A 20,171-nucleotide genomic window follows, 5' to 3' on the forward strand; every position below is an offset into this window, starting at 1 on the left:
CATTTGCTGCAATTGGGTGCATTTTAAACTATATTTTACCTTCACATTTATTCTCATCTACAAACCTCTTTTGGCTTTCTTTTTTAAACTTACAGTATATGTCCCATTTAATGTACCACAGAGACTTCAGTTTTTTAGGTAGAAACAAAATAATGGGACACAATAATGACAAAATTTACTACCATCAACAAATTTACTCTAAATTACCATCACCAGTATAGCTATATAAAATGTACACATTTATATCAATTAATATATAAAGTTAAAAAGATTACACAATCAGCTAAGGTTATAGACATGCATCACTGAAAGATGGAAAAAATATTTTTAAAGCATGTTTTTTAATGATATCCTAACGATTATTAAAGTCCAAATTTTCACAATGAGTATTTATTCACGTTTGTTTTTTTAACATTTAAAATATTTCTGATACAAATATATTTATCAAACAAAAGATACACCAAAAGACAATTACTGTTCACGTTTCAGTTGCTATTTTAAATAAAAAATATAACATGAAATTATTTGCACTTTACCTGGTAATAATAATAATAATAATAATAATAATAATAATAATAATAATAGTAATAATAATAATAATAATAATAAAATATAGTTAAATACTCATAAAAGCTTCACAAGGACAAAACAGAAGGAAAAAAAAAACAGGAGACGTTAATAAAGATTTAAAAACAGCTAAAAAAAAAAAACAGAAAAAAAACATACTGTACATACTTAAAAAACTATTTGAGGAAAAGTAAAAACAGTGAGAAGCAGAGAGGTGCAGGGAGATTTAGCTGTTGAAGGCCAGTCTGAAAATGTAAGTTTTGAGAGCAGTTTTAAAAGAAGAATGGGTTGGGGTAGTAAGTGGGTTCCAAAGGGAGGGGGCGGCAACCAAAAAATCACTTTCGCCCAAGGTCCGGTAGTTGGTCTTAGGGATTTGCAAGAGGTTGTCCTCGTCAGACCTGAGGGATCAGGAGGGCCTGTAGTGGTGAAGGAGGTAGGAGATGTAGCGGGGATTTCGGTTGTATAGGGCCTTGTAAGTGGTAAGTAAAATTTTGAAATAAATTCTATATCAAAATGGTATCCGTGAAGATCACGGAGGACTGGTGTGATGTGTGGTGCCGACCACCACCCATCATTCAGCATTCATTCACCAGTGTGAGCGGCACTGGGAGCAAGGGTGAAGTGTCCTGCCCAAGGACACAACGGCAGCGATTTGGATGGAAAGAGGAGGGGAGCGAAGCTACAGGTTTCTGGCATGGCCACTCTAACCACTATGCTATGCCGCCCCAGGTAGAGAGTTATGTGTCATCGGTGTTATAGTGAAACTGTCCAATGGGAAGAATGTGGAGGATGAAGAGAAGAGGACCAAGCACCGAGCCCTGGGTGACACTGTGGGCAACAGGGGTTGTGGCAGCACGGTAGTTATTCATGGAATTGAATTGGTGACAATCAGAGAGATAGGATTGGAACCCAGAAAGGGCAGTTCCAGTAATGCAAAGGGTGGATTTGAGGCGTGAAATGAGTATGGAATGATTAATGGTATCAAAGGCAGCACTGAGGTAGAGGAGGATGAGGATGTTGAGTCATCCGGTGTCAGAGGATAACAGAAGGTATTTGGTCACTTTGAAGAGGGCTGCATTTGGAGTGAAAACCATATTGGAACTGTTCTAGACGGTCATTAGAATCCAGGTAGGCAGTGAGTTGCTTTGGTATGACTTGTTCCAGAACCTTTGACAGAAAAGGCAAGTTGGAGATGGGCCGGTAGTTGTTAGGGGAGTGAAGGTCTAGGCCAGGGTTTTTTGAGTATGGGTGTGAATGCAGCAAGTTTTAGGGGAGAGGGAACGTGACTGGAAGAGAGAGAGGTACTTACCGTTTTAGTGATGAGGAGAGAGGGGGTGAGGCAGGCCTTTAGAAGGGTGGTGGGGAGTGAAGTATAAGTGTTTGTCCTACATGTAGTTAGTAATTAGTTGTGGACAGAAGAAGGCCGAAAGAGGCATGCAGTTTCGCGGCATGGCGTCAGGAATCAATTGTTTACACGGATCGGGTTTTGCACAACACTAATAGCAGCGATATAATAGATTTGACTTATAGTTGTGTTTATGTCAGAATCGATGACCTACTGATGGTATAATAGCAGTAGAAAATAAATGTGTCCTGTTCGCCATCTCCCTGGTGTACAAATATTACAAGTTAAAGCCACACACATTGGTTTTGGCGATTACTTCCTTTTTCCGCAAGAAAAAGCATCTGACTGGCTCGAGCTCATACCTAACTTCCACTTTCAATGTACGCCATTTAAGAGCTGTGATTGGATATATTCCGAAATATTCCCACCCTTAAACAAGACAAAATTAAATATGATCGTATTTAGTTTCTATCACCTTCTCTGTGTTGTATTTAAACTTTGTCAGTTACTTGTTTTATCATCTTAGTCGACGTGCCTTTATTTTGATTACTGATCATCTTATTTTTAATTGCTCTGATGTAAAAAAAATACATACAAATAAAATAAAATAAACAGTTTCCAGACAAGGGCGGGGCAGGGGCGGGACTGGGATGAACCAACAGCAAACGCCACAAGGAGTTGCAGTTGCACAGCAAAGCTGCGTTTGTGTAATCTTAATAATAATGCAAGTAACCCTTTTAAACACGAAAAACTTTTACTTAATAGTACTTTTAAGCCACTGTAATTGGAAGGTCAAGACCTATTAATTATCTTAAATAAAAAAAATAAAAAAAAAATGAAACAGACTTAGAATTATCGTTTGTAAAAATGTTATGTACAATTTAAAGTGCATTTTTTTCCCCATTTGCAAAAACTAGGCCAGATGATTTGTTTTATCTCTTTTTTGGTTGACGTCTCTTTCCAACAATTCGACATACAGACTTTTTTGTCCGTGTTGATGGGCTCATCTTGCTCATTCGGTTTCAAGCAGTGGTGTCAAAGTCGCAGCTCGCGGGCCAATTGCAACCCGCGAGACCATAATATGTGGCCCCATCCTTAATATGAAAGTTTAATGTTAGTGCGGCCCGCAAGTTTTACATGAATGGCACTTTACAGTGTCGTGATGGGAGCTGAACAAACTTACCAATAGCAGTTGGATATATGGCGCTCGGGGCGGTATATCAGATGGGCTTGATGCAAGCAGAGAAACATTTCTCAGTGAGTGAAAGTGACAGCATCCTTGCCATGGAAAGTTTTTGTCCAAGCCTGGCTAGAGGCCTCGTTCCTATTGGGCACACGCGGACATTCGTCTGATGCATTCACAACACTTCTAAAAAAATAGTTATGCATGTTGTTGCCCAGTGGGACATTATACGTACTGTATGTATGTCTCTCTGACAAAAGTGATGCCTACGCGGGGGATACAAGAAAAGTAAGGCACTCAATGTAGCCTAATGCAGTCTGCAGTCACATAGCAACACCTGTTCATCGGCAATAACGGTCCCCGGTAACACAGACCAATTATAGGGCCACACTGTTGATTTTGGGTCATTATTTTTTATTTGTATCGCACTATTTGCATTGCCTCACACGATGAATAATACAGTATATATATTTCTATATGTCATTTTTTTGTTTCTATGACTACACTTACAAAAACAACAGCAGCAGCACGGCAGTCACCTTGTTGCGCTTGTTATCCCATTACTGTCTACCATCTACATATGACATGGTGTTCATGTCTTTCATCGAGCGTGAAAACAAAGAAAATTGCCATCGCCATTGCTATTCGCCGAGCGCCGTGCTCCTGCTACAATAAAAAGAAGCGGAAATGACGCACATTGAGAAAATGTCTTTCTTTGAGGTGAGCTAAACTTGAAGTAACACAAAGTGGAATTAAAATATATTCAACAGCCCCAAATATTTATTTACTTATTTCCTTGTTAATTTTTTTTTTCATCTTATACTGTGTTAAAAAAAAAAACTAACAAAAATAAAGCCATTTAAGAAGATACTTTTTTTTTTTTTTTACCAAGCTTTTCTTGTGGAAAAGCTGATGCGGCCCAGGCTCACCCAGACTCTGCCCCCAGCGGCCTTCAGGCAAATTGAGTTTGAGACCCCTGTTTTAAAGCCAAAATGTCCCTGTAACATTTAGCTTTGCAATCATGTTTTTCTTTTAATTTTTCTTATCTTGCAGTAAGATTTTGCAATTTAGACAGTATACGATAAAAAATTATATACATTTGGCTTACGATATAACTTTTAATACTATTGTTATAACGTATCGTGATAATACAGCAGTGTCCAAGAATTTGACAGCGGCAAACAAACAAATACACCCTTGCTTACCAAAGCATTCTTATTTGGGGCTTTTTCCCGATTATTCACAATCTATATGAAAAACAAGAACACCCATGTTATTTTGTTTTGTATGCATTCTAACTCCTAAATAAAAGTGCGCATACAATGAAGCCAATGCTGTGAGCCAAGATGTCACTGCATGTATCAGCAACAATACTTTTTTTGTGACCTGAATATCAACCAAGTATCAGCGTTATTGTTATTACAAGAGCTAACGTTAAAGACCTACATTTAGCGGCGCTACGATCACAGAAAGGTAACTTCCTTATGCTTTGTATTGACATCATCAGCTGGTGATCTGCTTTCTGGCCTTGGAGCTTGTGAACCTTTTTTTAGATGATATATGTCCATCACCTAGATAGTAAAATGATGTGAACATAAACTGAGAAGTCGGTACACTTTGGCAGCCAACTTAGTCCCGAAAATTGGCGAAAAAGTCCAGGAAATACGTTTTGTTCCAACCTCCTTTTTTCTTGGCGAGGATTGAGTCATTCTTCATCCAAACAGTAATTTATCAACATCCTACCAGGCATCCCAATGACAGCAGACATTGTACAGTACATAAGTGATGTTTTATTGTGTTTGTTGGCTCTCATAAAGCCTGCAGTGAGTAATCAGTGATGTTGGGGAAAACAAAAGACATCGTTGTGTCGCGCTTTTGAAATTAATGTGCCGGCGAATGCTCAAAATTAACAAAATACGTAAATATTAAATGTTATCATGAATGTGCCTGTTACTACATTACATATATACTTACAGCATGTATATAAAACCATGATGGAAGTGTTTGGATGTTTTTTTATGCGCTTTATAGGCAGACTAGAGCGACTCCCGGACGCTCCATTTGAGCCCGCTTTTGGTCGTATTTATTTACAAGTTAGAGTTCATTAAAAAAAGAAAACCATATGTTATCTTACATAATGATTCTGAAGGATAAGCAACATTAAAAAAAAAAGTGCAGTTTGCCTTTAAGAGCAAAAACCAAAGGGTTTAATTCAGAGCCAATAGAAGTAAAAAATGTCAATATTAAATTGATGTTGTTAAACTGCAATGTTGTTTTTATCTAGATTATAAGTGTGATAAAAAATTTAATCATTTGTTGATGAGACCGCATGATTGACTTCTGTGAACACTAATTATTTTATTCAGGCCGGACAAACGTTTTTATTACATAAACTTTGTAATTGTGAAATAAAGACAATTGGCAAACAAATGTGTTCTTTTAAACCACTAATGGTGACATAGGCTAGCCTGTGGTGTTCTTGTTATAATTTTTGTTTTTAAAAAAATGTTACTGTTAGGACGTTGCAAACAGCACCTTTAATTGATCTATTGACTTGGCCCAATCCTCCTGAACGATATAATAAAAAATGTAAATCATCGCTTTCTTTCTTAGAATTGTGAACGCAGTAGATGCGTACACGCACACACTATGCTGATTAGTTATTCAAGAAACTTTCAATAGTCTTTTTGACGTTCTTCATTGGAGGTCCGAGAAGGACCGTTGATGGGGGTCTATTTTTAAATAGAAATACATAGAGAGACAAATTGATCAGTCATGTCAAAAACATGGCACATTCGCTCACCCCACAATATATTCATACACGACATGAAGAAAAGTGAAAAGAGAAGTCAATTAAAGTAATCGCTTCTCCTGCCAGAAGATGATTGATAGCCAGCGTGGCTTTCCAGCCATAGCAGGGATGCCAACTTGCGTTGGTCGGCGAGGCTTGCTGGGAGACAGGGGAACTGAGGAGAAATGTTGGACGTCATGTCGACAAGTGCAGACTTTAAGTAAAATGGCAGCGTTCCTGATGCAGCTTGTTATGTAAAATGAGAAAAATATTTTTTCATAGGTTTGTGTGAAATTTGTGAGATTTATTTTGTCATAAACCACTGCCTTAAACTCGCAGAGAAAGGAACATTCTATTTGATTTAATCAATAATCAACAAGATAGAATTTAGAGCATTAAACTAACAGCATATCGCTTTGCCTGATCAATGCATTCTGAATGTGTCTGGTATTCATTACATCATCTAAAATCAATAGAGAGAGAAAAAAAAGAAACCTGTGTACAAAACCCATGACAACATCTCAATCATTCTTTGTGAAACATTCGCCAAACACATTATCAAGCCCGTTCCTTTTTGTTCTTGGAGGCAAAAAAGGGATTTTAGGCTGCCACACAATCTGCCTAAGTGATTTGCAAACTCTCCAGTGAATGATGGCACACACTAAAAATACTTTGTATGTTCTGGAGACACTCAAATGATGCTCTGCTCTGCTCATCCATCAGGCCATGTACAAACCCTGTTTGCATATAAGTTGGGAAATTGTGTTAGATGTAAATATAAACGGAATACAATGATTTACAAATCCTTTTCAACCTACATTCAATTTAATGCACTACAAAGACAAGATATTTGATGTTCAAACTCATAAACTTTATTTTTTTTTGCAATTAATAATTAACTTAGAATTTCATGGCTGCAACACGTATCAAAGTAGTTGGGAAAGGGCATGTTCACCACTGTGTTACATCACCTTTTATTTTAGCAACACTCAATAAACGTTTGGGAACTGAGGAAACTAATTGTTGAAGCTTTGAAAGTGGAATTCTTTCCCATTCTTGTTTTATGTAGAGCTTCAGTCGTTCAACAGTCCGGGGTCTCCGCTGTCGTATTTTACGCTTCATAATGCGCCACACATTTTCGATGGGAGATAGGTCTGGACTGCAAGCAGGCCAGGAAAGTACCCACTCTGTTTTTTTTACGAAACCACGCTGTTGTAACACATGCTGAATGTGGCTTGGCATTGTCTTGCTGAAATAAGCAGGGGCGTCCATGAAAAAGACGGCGCTTAGATGGCAGCATATGTTGCTCCAAAACCTGTATGTACCTTTCAGCATTAATGGTGCCTTCACAGATGTATAAGTTACCCATGCCTTGGTCACTAGTGCTTCCCCATACCATCACAGATGCTGGCTTTTGAACTTTGCGTCGATAACAGTCTAGATGGTTTGCTTCTCCTTTGGTCCAGATGACCTGATGTCGAATATTTCCAAAAACAATTTGAAATGTGGACTTGTCAGACCACAGAACACTTCTCCACTTTGTATCAGTCCATCTTAGATGATCTCGGGCCCACAGAAGCCGGCGGTGTTTCTGGATGTTGTTGATGAATGGCTTTCGCTTTGCATAGTAGTGCTTTAACTTGCACTTACAGATGTAGCGACAAACTGTATTTAGTGACAGTGGTTTTCTGAAGTGTTCCTGAGCCCATATAGTGATATCCTTTAGAGATTGATGTTGGTTTTTGATACAGTGCCGTCTGAGGGATCGAAGGTCACGGTCATTCAATGTTGGTTTCCGGCCATGCCGTTTACGTGGAGTGATTTTCCAGATTCTCTGAAACTTTATTGATATTATGGACCGTAGATGTTGAAATCCCTAAATTTCTTGCAATTGCACTTTGAGAAACGTTGTTCTTAAACTGTTTGACTATTTGCTCACGCAGTTGTGGACAAAGGGGTGTAAGCATTTTTTGGGAAGCTGTTTTTATACCCAATCATGGCACCCACCTGTTCCCAATTAACCTGCACACCTGTAGGATGTTCCAAATAAGTGTTTGATGAGAATTCCTCAACTTTATCAGTATTTATTGCCACCTTTCCCAACGTCTTTGTCACGTGTTGCTGGCATCAAATTCTAAAGTTAATGATTATTTGCAGAAAAAAAAATGTTTATCAGTTTGAACATCAAATATGTTGTCTTTGTAGCATATTCAACTGAATATGGCTTGAAAATGATTTGCAAATCATTGTATTCCATTTATATTTACATCTAACACAATTTCCCAACTCATATGGAAACAGGGTTTGTAAATAGCAAAGTGCAAACAATGGGAGCTTGCAGCCCTCCAAATCCAATCAGGTCTTAGGTAACAGGCAGCTATAGCTTGCCTGTCAGAACACTTAGCTTCGAATGGTTTTGATGCTATTTACAGAAGGCGTCACCCCCTCCTCTCCACTAGAAAACATACACAGAACAGAACCAAAAACCTACAAAAACACGAGCATTAGAGATAATGTGACACTGTTCAGGAAAAACACCTCAGCTGGTAGTTGGATCCACTGTATCCATGTAGAGCTGTGTTGAACACGGAACAAATGCGAACACACGCCCGCCCAGTCAAGTCCCCATTAATTAATGTCTGGCATCTCTGTAAAATACTGAGGCCGGGGAACAAGAACATTGATCACATGCACACACTGATCAAAAGTGCCTCTATAAGACAACACTAATTGATTATTATGGAAATATGAACATTTGCACTGAACAAGATGTTACACAATTTGTTAAATGTGACATGTAAAGCGTGGCATAAATTGCAATGATGTATAAAAATTGGTGATACCAAAAAAACAGATCACGATATTTTTTCCACATAAGTATTTATTACAAAATAAATTACATTTAAGAAAATAGAATTACTACATTATGCATTGCTGAAAAGTCAGATATGAAGACAGCTGATTTTTTTAGATATTTATTTTCTATCTGGGGTTGAAAATGACAGAGTTACTGTAGAACATAATATAACAATTTCAGATGAATAAAGTTAGTGCATATTCACTGCAAGAACAAGGTCCCTGTGCGGGATCTTACTGTATACTATGTACAGACACTGCTACCATACTTTCATATGTTCTTTTACTCATAGCTCTTTATGTCTTTAGGTATGTTTTTATTAGTGTTGTCAAATGATTTTTTTTTAAATAAAAATCAGAATGAATCACATTTATGTTTGGACATGACAATCATATGTTATTAAATTGCTTGCAAATATTAAATTAACTTAAAAAAGAGCCCAATATTTGTACTCAAATATCATTTTATTGACAAATACAGGAACATTATTAAATTGTTTTACTTGAGCGTATGTCATTTATTTGTTCAAAACTTGACAACTGTCACTCTTAGATAGCGATGATTGTGACTCACGTTGCACAAGGCAGCAGGAGACAGCGTGTGGATACACGGTATTTAATATAAACAAAGACGACAAAACACTTAGGCACTTGTGCAGGCAAGTGCACGCCAAACAAACACAAATGCATTTGGGAATGCACAAACAAAACTACGACTACGTGGGAACAAACTTACTTGGAAGCCTCAAACAAGAGAACAGCATTCAACAGCATACATATGTATAACAATCTACCATCCAAGACCGCAGCACCAGCTGGCTTTAAGTAGAGATGAAACTCAGAACAGGTGCGCTAGGAGACAAAATTAAGCTGCTGCAGGACACTCAGGAAGGAAATTAAACCACGAAACAAGTGCGCAGGACAGGACCTCAACATTAAACATAGAAAAACACCAAGAAATTCAAACTAAAGCACAGCCTGATGTAACAAGCCGTGGCAATAACAGTTTTATTCTAGGTTCAATCAGGGTGTATTTTCAAGTGAAATTTGCCAGCAAGCACATCAGTCAGAGTCTCCTCACTCCTCTTTGCACTGAACTGAACTGACCACAACTGACCTGCATTGACCTGATCACTGACCATACTGCACACACACCTTTCAGATAACCATCCACGGTTCAGGTAAATGAGCATGTGCGCTCAAAACAAACGGAGTGAATGATCTGCATATATATGCTCGATTAAGGCAATATTATTTTATTAATAATCACTTGAGTTAACTTGTTATTTTTGACAGCCTTAGAGCTTTAAAGCAATTGTTATTGTGTAAATTCCATGCACATATGTCAAAGACTGGAGTTGGACTAAAAATAATATTAACTACTGAATTAATGTTAATTAAGTTATGTTGTTCGGTCCAAGTCGCTCTCCCTCCCCCAACGTTGATCTCTCGGCACTCTGACCCCGTATTTCAGCGACTGTGTCACAAACCTGGGGGTAAAGTTCGACTCAGATTTTAAATTCGAAAAACAAATCAGCAGCGTCGTTCAAAAAAGCTTTTATCAATTACGCCAAATGGCGAAAGTGAAACCGCTTCTATCAGGACATGATCTTGAGAAACTAATCCATGCCTTTATCTCGAATCGTTTAGACTACTGCAATGCCCTGTATGTAGGCATTAGCCAGGCCTCTCTCGTCCGCCTGCGGCTAGTGCAGAACTCTGCTGCTCGTCTGCTAACACAGACCCGCAGACGTGAGCACATCACCCATATATTAGCGTCCCTTCACTGGCTCCTTGTGCGTTACTGAATCAACTTTAAACTCCTTCTATTTGTTTTTAAATGTCTAAACAACCTCGCGCCAACAGATCTCTCCGACCTCCTTCCGCCTTACTGCCCCACCCGATCTCTAAGATCAGCCGATCAGCTGCTACTGACGGTCCCTGACACAAGGCGGAAGCTTAGAGGTGACAGAGCCTTCGCCGCTGCTCCTCCCAAGCTCTGGAACGACCTACCTCTGAGTGTTAGACAAGCCTTCTCTCTTCCTGTTTTTATGTCTCTCTTAAAAACATACTTTTATTCCATGGCTTTTAACACTGAGTGATATCCATCCTGCAATGGCGCCCCATCATACACCTGCTGTGAACCTGTTTTTATGTTTTATTTATTTTTTATTTATTTATTTTTTATCATGTTCTGTTTGTGTTGTGTTGTCTTTGCTCGGTTCTCGTATTACCTTTAAACCTACCCCTTGTACAGCACTTTGGTTACCCCTGTGGTAAATTTTAAATGAGCTTTATAAATAAATTTGATTCGAATGGATTAATGGAACATTATTGTAAGGGAAAAAAATGATATTACTTTATGTGCCTTTAAACAGGATTTAATGACACTTTTGTCTAAAATGTGCGTACCTAAATAACACAATTTTAACTCAATACAAGTTGGAATTTTGCAGATATTTATAAAACAAGCCTGCCTTACGTCATACTTCCTCCAATTGAGCCGTTTGGAATTTGCGACTTTTTCTAAGTTTTCAGTGCAATATGAAAAGCCCAGTATATTTAATGCATTTTAATCTTATTTTTGTGTTCTAAAATTGTTCTTTGAAAACAAAAACATCATAAAACTTTGTTAAAATAAAAAACATATCAAGATAGAACAAAATACATATTGGCAAACCAATTAATACTTATAGAAACCACAAACACACTTCCGACATGTCATCCAACAAGTTTTTATTGGATATAATACGATCAAGCTCCACTATTTATTGGTGCTAAAGTCACATGTTTCACCCGGCCAAGTCTCATGACAGAGTGAGGCCTTTTGTTTGACATGTAGTATTGACTTCATGCTGCAGGGCGCTGTTTGTGCTAATGTTGTTTTTGCTGCTAATGACTTTAGTTAAAGTTAAAGTACCAATGATTGTCACACACTCACTAGGTGTGGCGAAATTATCCTCTGCATTTGACCCGTCACCCTTGATCTTTAGCAGCCCATATTTACATTTGTTGAATTCAAACTGGACTTTTTATTGCAATTTTGCCTATTGTTCACAATCATTATGAAAGACATAACAATGGATGGATTTTTTTTTTAATGTTATGCAATCTAATTTGTAAATAAATGTAAACAAAAGTCTGGTCACAGCGTAGCCAATCTGACCTCCTCTACTTTTAAAACCCAATAAATAACCATTCAATACTCCATTTACATTTTTTGACTTGAATATTAACCATGTATTCGTGATATTGTTATTATAAGACCTAACGAAGACAAACCATTTATAGCGGCGCTGTCATCAGAAACCAATTTCGACACGATTCGACTGTCTAAATGTTTCCTGGCTTCCTTGCTCTCTGGAAGTGTGTTTTAGATCATAAATCATGCATCTCACCTGCACAAAGAAAGTCTGAAGATGTATTCCGACGAGTTGGTACACTTTGACAGCCATTTAGGACCCGGAGATGGCGAGAACGACACAAAAAGACGCATGGTCCTCCCCATACCCCATGTTGTTGTTTTTTTGAGGATTATGGGTCATTCTTCATTTAAATGGGAATATATGAACATCCCGGCAGTTGGCCTCCTAATGAGAGCAGACCTTGTACAGTAAGTGATGTTGTATTATGTTTGTTGGCTCTCATAAAGTCTGCAGTGAGTAATAATCAGTCATGAAGAAAGTGGAAGTAGTGTCAAAGCGCTTTGAGTACCTTGAAGGTAGAAAAGCGCTATACAAGTACAACCCATTTATTTATTTATCATTTATGAAGAAAAAAAAGCAAATGTAATGGGAATGAATGCATTGTGTATGCTTAAAATGATTAAAATATGTAAATATTAAACGCCCGATTGTAGCTGAGATAGGCGCCAGCGCCCCCGAAAAGGAATAAGCGGTAGAAAATGGATGGATGGATAAATGCTGTTATAAATGTGCCCGTTACTACATAAATATATACTAACAGGATGTATATAAAACCAAAATGGATGTCTTTGGATTTTTTTAAGGGCTTTATAGTTGGAATAGGGCGGCTACCATAGGCTCAATTGTTAGCGGACTTTTGATCGCATTTATTTAATATTTGGATTGCAAAGAAAAAAAAACATCTATTTTCATATCTTCCATAATTATTTTGAACGAAATTCTAAAAAAAGTGCAGTTCCCCTTTAAATCTTGGACAACTTGATTATAATGAACTTGCCACATACCCCATTACATACATAGAGTAAAAGTCATTTTGCGATATAAAAAGTTAACATTTTTATTAAAATCCTCTTTGCCCCTGCACTAGTTAGTGACTGCTCAGGTTAGTACTGTTTGACTGTCAAACAAATCGAGACAAAGCCAACAACAAAGCAACATGATACGCTTTTGCTTCTAATTCTCGCTCAATTTTGTATTTTTTGCCTGTGCATTCCGGTGTACATTATCCAGCCCCTCTGTAGGTTTCGCCCTATTTGCATATTGTGCCACAGCTTTGGAGCACTTATTTTTATTATTAAATGCTTTATTCACATCAGCTGACACTATGTAATTGCATCTTGGGGTCACGCCACTGACACAAAAAGAGAAGAATGAAACAGAATGACCTGACTACATAGGGACATCGCAATGACGCATAGTGAGTCAGAGATAGCTGTGTGGAACATGCGCTATTTAAAGGCCATATAGGCCGAGAGCCTGCAATACACGTCGAAAGAATTGAAAGAAATGATGTTGGGGGCCGGATGGCAAACTGTTCCCTATAGATTGTGTGACCTTGTGTCACGTATCCTGCACGTCCTCGATACAGGCTAAAGCTGACCCCAGCAGTTCTGACATGCTGTTCAGACGTGCAGCCACCTCGACCTCTTCTGCAGTGCCATGGCCAAGTGCAGCCGCCATCCTCTTCACCCGAAGTTACGTTTGGTAAAATCCATAGCACACCTAGCATCATTTTATTTAGCCCATGCGGCCAGCCAGTGCAGTCCTGGCTCGACATTGCTCACTAACGCAACGGCGCCAGTGACACCAGCTTGCCTAAGCTCACCCAAGCTGCTACAAAAACAGCTGAAGTTTACCCAAGCTCGTCCTTGCAGTGAGGCCAGCAGCCCAAGCTTGCTACTGCTCGCCCAAGCGCCAATACTGGTACCCCGGCTTCCCAAAGCCTGGCCCCCGCCATCACCGGCTCCCCGACTTTTGAAAGCCCGCCTACATTGCATGTACTTGAATTATCTTACTGAGATACATGTATCATTCAAATATATATCAGGAATTTACTGACAAATGTTTCCAAAAGTAAAAATTACAGATCCTAGACTCACAAAAATATTATATCATCTTAACCCATACACATAGGCCACCCCTAAAAAAGTAAGCTTTGAAAAAGATGAATTTGGTTGCAAGGAAACGCACTGTTCAAGCTGTAGCCACATAATTTATTGCAAGTGTACAGTATACTGAACAACATTTCTCCAAAGTAAACAGACCAAAACAAATTGTGAGGCCCAAAGGAATAAAACAGACATCAGACAAAAAAACATTAAAAGCATTGTCCGTGCCCATAAAGCGTACCATTGACATTCCCATGCATGAAGTATGTCTAACATGCACACAAACTGAAGTCATGTCGGTACATCCCAGGTCATATCAACCCTTCGGTCAGGGTGAATAGGGGGAAACTGAATAAAAACACAAGCCCAGAGAACAGTGGCCCAAGTTTCACTGATGTCATTAATACATACATACAGTGATATCAGTGAGACAAATCGTCCATTTAGCAGTCATCTAAGATTACACTGCTACAACTGACAATAGGTTAGGTTAGGTTAGGTTAGTTAGATTTCTGCAGGTCAAACTACAGTGTTACTTTTTTTATTTTTACTTTTATCTACACAGTATGTAAACTGTCTTAGTTGTAAAATTGTAAAAAGCCACAACAAGAAACTAGCCAGCCCTGAACACAGGGCTCAAACATTGTTGCTTGTTGTAATTGCATGTTACCTGTGCACTTCCAAACTGCACTTTAGCTACTTTGTTTTTGACATTAAAGTCACATTTTTTTGCACTACACCTGCCAATACTGCATCTTGGGGTTCAAGACCAACGTAACCTAACAGAATGATCGAGCAAAGTACGAACCTTGCAGAAATTGGGTCTGCTGTCTGGAGGCACAAATAGCTGCTAAGGAGAAAGCCCCCGATGAGAAGTTATGTGGCTTGATTGCTGCACGGATTGGTTCTTCAGCTCACTCCCATCGGCCCCTGTCGTCAGTTACAGGCGGGCGGGCAGCGTTGGCGGGACGTGAGACCCCCTAGTTCTCTGCCCGCTCCTTTAACTGTTCTTGGGACGTCTGGAGTTCGTCCCGTGAGAGGGTAGGCTATAGTCAGCTGTGCACAGCTCTCACCTCCTCCAATGAATCCACCTCATACGCTGCCACCACCATTTCTTCCTCTTCTGGTGGTCAGACGCTACCATTACTATTCCTTCCTGCTCCAGGGGGCCGCTGCCTGTCTCTCCCCTGGTGGGTTCGTCGCTTGCTTTCCCTCCTGGGACGTCATCGCCTATGGTGGGTCTTCACCAGACACCATCTACCTCTTCGTCTGTTGTGATACTATCGTGACGTCATCGCCGCTTCTTCTGAAATACGTACCCCACGCTGACCTTCCACATCTGCAACAGAGGTGCTCACCTCAAATCATGCGGGCAGCACTGGCGCGCAGTCCACGCTCACTTTCCACGCCAGCGGTACAGCGTAGACACCTCGCGTCCCTTCCAAGCACGCAGCAGACGTGCGCACCGCGTTCCTGTCCTCCACGCCTGCAGCAGAACCACACACGTGTGCCTGCCATTGACGCCTGCAGAAGATGCCACAACGCATCTACCCTTCCACACTTGGGGCAGATGCACGCACCCCGTGCTTGTCTGCCATATTGTAAGCTCAAGTAGATTTCCACTTTCCGCCGCCACCTGATTCTTCCTCACTGACTGCGGGGATTTAAAGCCTGGACTGGTAGCCGATCCTTTGTGGCAGGGGGGCAATGTCGCTACCCCCTGCCACTCCACCATCCCTTGGTTTTGAATCTTAGTTATACATCTGGAATCTATTTTTGTTTTTCTCTTATTTTCAGTGCTACTTCTTGTTTGCCTCACTACTTTTGCCCCAGCGATGTCTCCCACACTTGTCCCTGATTGGAAATCTGAGCACATCTGTTTCCGGTTGCCAATCAGGCTTCTTTATAAACCAGCCTTGCCTGCATACAGGTCTTGGTCATTGTCTCTTGTCTCTTGCATGTTCCCTGTGCACTTCCAAGCTGCACTTTAGCTACTTTGTTTTTGACAATAAAGTAATATTTACCTGTGCTACGCCTGCCATCTCTGCATCTTGGGGTTTTATAAAAAATGCACAAACAGTCAGCAGTGAGTAGCTTTCTTTGTTTAAGCATGGGGGATTGATACAAAACAAGAAAGGGACTCCTTTGCTAACTCAATGTGTCTTACGGGACAGGAGTGTATTTTGAAATGTGATGCTGGGCGTGTGATTCAAGATGGTAAAATAAACAAGTGATGATGTCAACACAAAAATATAAAATACAACAGTTTATTATATTAACCTAACAAAAAAAATTACCATGGCAACATTTTGGCAAAAATGTGTCTTTAAATAACTGAAAATAACTAACTACGACATTATTTAACCAAAGTACCACTGAACATGCAAAAGGGATCGTTTTTTTATTTGTGTTTTAAACAGTCAAAACCAATCTAATTAAGTTGTCTACATGTGTTTTAAAAATAACGTCATAATCTACATTTATTTTGTTTTTTAGGTTGTGGAGGTACACCTAATAAAGTGTATTGTGCCTCTGTTATGTGTTTTGGCTTGGGGAATAACAAGAATGTATTATAGAAATTATTCAAATTTTCCTATTATGGTTTGGTAATTATCCATATAACTATTATTGGTGTTTTTGTACATTCATTTATTAAAACTAGAGCCATTAAGAATGTTAAATGCATTTATCAGGTATAAATACAGGTGCGTATATTAAATAACTATGTGGTCACAGTAATTACCTACAAAACGTGCGACTATTGAAAACTTAAACCCAAGTTAAAGCTTTTGTCGGCTTTATGATCCTGTAACCCAACTTTTGTTGTAAAATATAAGATATTCTTGATTGACAACAGCAGATGTGGAAAGTATGAACTGATACATATGTTCCCATGGATTTAGGTCACAGTGTTTGGCAGCCTCGATGACATGGACATCAATATACATGTAGACGATCAGGTGATGTTTAATATGCTGCTGACTCCATTGGCTTCATCTCCACATATGGGGAAGCTGGGATGCATACACATGGGCGCATTTATATGTTCAACTAAAGCAGATATTTACTTGGAGGACATTGTGCATGTGCTGAAAAAAAAAAAAAGGATACAAAATAAATAGAAGAGGCATGTAAGGCCATCTGATTGCAGGTGTGCAACACAACAAGAAAGCAACACTATGAACTAAAAACACGATGTTTACCCACATCTAAGCACCAGCCCGAGGCTTTTTGTGGCCCTAAATAAGATTTTGTTTATGGCCCTATTTCGGTCTTTATTATTACCCGTGTAACACGCTGAAGGCCATAGGGCTATAGCCTAGTGCAGTGGTTCTCAAATGGGGGTACGCGTACCCCTGGGGGTACTTGAAGGTATGCAAAGGGGTACGTGAGATTCTTTTTAAATATTCTAATAATTGCAACAATTCAAAAATCCTTTATAAATATATTTATTGAATAATACTTCAACAAAATATGAATGTAAGTTCAAAAACTGTGAAAAGAAATACAACAATGCAATATTCAGTGTTGACGCCTAGATTTTTTTGTGGACATATTCCATAAATATTGATGCTAAAGATTTATTTTTTTGTGAAGAAATACTTAGATTTTAGGTTAAGGAAACCAGATGGATCTCTATTACAATCCCCAAAGAGGGCCCTTTAAGTTGATGATTACTTCTATGTGTAGAAATCTATATTTATAACTGACTCACTTGTTTATTTTTCAACAAGTTTTTGGTTATTTTTATATCTTTTTTTCCAAATAGTTCAAGAAAGACCACTACAAATGAGCAATATTTTGCACTGTTATACAATTTAATAAATCAGAAACTGATGACATAGTGCTGTATTTTACTTCTTTATCTCTTTTTTTCAACCAAAAATGCTTTGCTCCGATTAGAGGGTACCTGAATTAAAAAAATGTTCAGAGGGGTACATCACTGAAAAAGGGTTGAGAACCAATGGCCCAGTGAGTGATGTAATACCGCCGTCCCTCAACACATCAGTCTTCCCACATCCCAGACGACATCACTAGAGCTCTGGGCTCACGGTACCTTGACCTTAGACTGGCTGCTTGGTGCTCTGTGTACAAACGGCAACTGACATTTCACCTTGCTGCTGAGAGTGATACAGGTTGTGTCTGTCAGAAGAGGCCAGGTGGAGGGAGAGGGGATAGACTGATCATGATCCCAGGCTAGTGAGGCCACACATCACAAACTGCTTCTAAATAAATTACATTTCATTAATACAATTTAAATACTATTATTTAGCCTCTTGCTAATATGCTGCGATGCCATTAGCCACAGACTGTAGGTGTCACTAACAGGATAGGCTCTGCATAAAGGAACATTTCATGGGGTTTTTGGAGGCATAGGAATCAACAGGTCTGTATTTGGTATCTGATGCTAAAGGGACTAGAAAAACTGAAAGTTCCTTTTGTTGACTGCAGAGGACAGGCTTACGACAGTGGGACAAACATGAAGGGGAAAACATGGGTGATGAAGCCAATCTTCTACAAAATAATACAAGAGCTCTTTTTCGGGCTCGTACCCTGAATTTGTTTGTGGCCTATACTTCTAGGGCTTCCATGAGTTATTATAACACCTTATACTAGCTGTAGATGACGCCATTACGCAATGTGCCTAGTGATGTCAGATCGCAAAATGGCGGCGCACGGACAGAACAAACACTACATAGTCTGGCTACATTTTACAAGGAAAGAGCTACTTGTAAAATTTGCAAAGCTGCTATTTCATCAATAGGAGGCCATACCAGCAATATGCTTAAACATTTGAACATACAGCATGCAATAACTATGAAGGAGAGTCGCGTTTTTGAATCGCTCCCATCTCATCCCAGTAACACTAGCGAGTCATCCGAATACAACAAACACTAACTCACCGTCTATCATAGTAGCAGTGATAAGCAGTAACAAGCTACATGTAGCAAAGCTACGTAGCTTAACAACATTTCCCAATAGCTTGGCGGTAGCTTTGCTACTTTTTGAGTTTTAATTTAACATACTTTTTACTTTTACTTGAAACCATGTTATTCAGTAGTGCAGATTGAACAAACTCAGTGGCCTAGTAGTTAGAGTGTCCGCCCTGAGATCGGTAGGTTGTGAGTTCAAACCCAGGCCGAGTCATACCAAAGACTATAAAAATGAAACCCAGTACCTCCCTGCTTGGCACTCAGCATCAAGGGTTGGAATTGGGGGTTAAATCACCAAAATGATTCCCGGGCGCGGCACCGCTGCTGCCCACTGCTTCACTCACCTCCCACGGGGTGAACAAGGGGATGGGTCAAATGCAGAGGACAAATTTCACCACACCTAGTGTGTGTGTGACAGTCATTGGTACTTTAACTTACAAGCCGTGCTCTCTTCGCACAGAGTTATGACGATCATCTTTCCTCAGAGGAAATAACACAGAGGTGTTCTATGGTTTGTTCAGGTACCGCTGAACAGAGTAGAACAACCCACGCCAAAAGTAATTAATAATTTTAACAGACTTTATTTATCACACCCTCTTCATTTAAATAAATCTTTAAAATTCTACACTACAAACCATTATTTACATCCATCCATCCATCTTCTACCGCTTATTCCCTTTTGGGGTCGCGGGGGGCGCTGGCGCCTATCTCAGCTACAATCGGGCGGAAGGCAGGGTACACCCTGGACAAGTCGCAGGGCCAACACAGATAGACAGACAACAATCACACTCACATTCACACACTAGGGCCAATTTAGTGTTGCCAATCAACCTATCCCCAGCTGCATGTCTTTGGAGGTGGGAGGAAGCCGGAGTACCCGGAGGGAACCCACGCATTCACGGGGAGAACATGCAAACTCCACACAGGAAGATCCCGAGCCTGGATTTGAACCCAGGACTGCAGGAACTTCGTATTGTGAGGCAGACGCACTAACCCCTCTGCCACCGTGAAGCCCTTCCATTATTTACAATACATCAATAAAAGTCTAGCTATCAAAAAAGATACAACACAGGAATAAAACACTTTAGGCATTAGAAACTCAAAACATGCATACTAATGGCGTTTTTAACAGTGTGTCTATTTATTTTAGTTATGTTTTAAAAAACGTTCCACAATACTGC

The 20,171-nt window shown here is 39.4% G+C and overlaps 1 protein-coding gene across 5 annotated transcripts in view; it reads right to left on the bottom strand.

Moving 5' to 3' along the window:
* The window catches only part of pemt (phosphatidylethanolamine N-methyltransferase), a 93,618-nt gene that overhangs the window by 52,921 nt on the left and 20,526 nt on the right, over window positions 1-20,171 (bottom strand). The gene's annotated exons all lie outside the window — the stretch shown is intronic.

This window comes from Nerophis ophidion, linkage group LG08 (genome assembly GCF_033978795.1).
Source record: "Nerophis ophidion isolate RoL-2023_Sa linkage group LG08, RoL_Noph_v1.0, whole genome shotgun sequence".
NCBI classification, from domain to species: domain Eukaryota; kingdom Metazoa; phylum Chordata; class Actinopteri; order Syngnathiformes; family Syngnathidae; genus Nerophis; species Nerophis ophidion.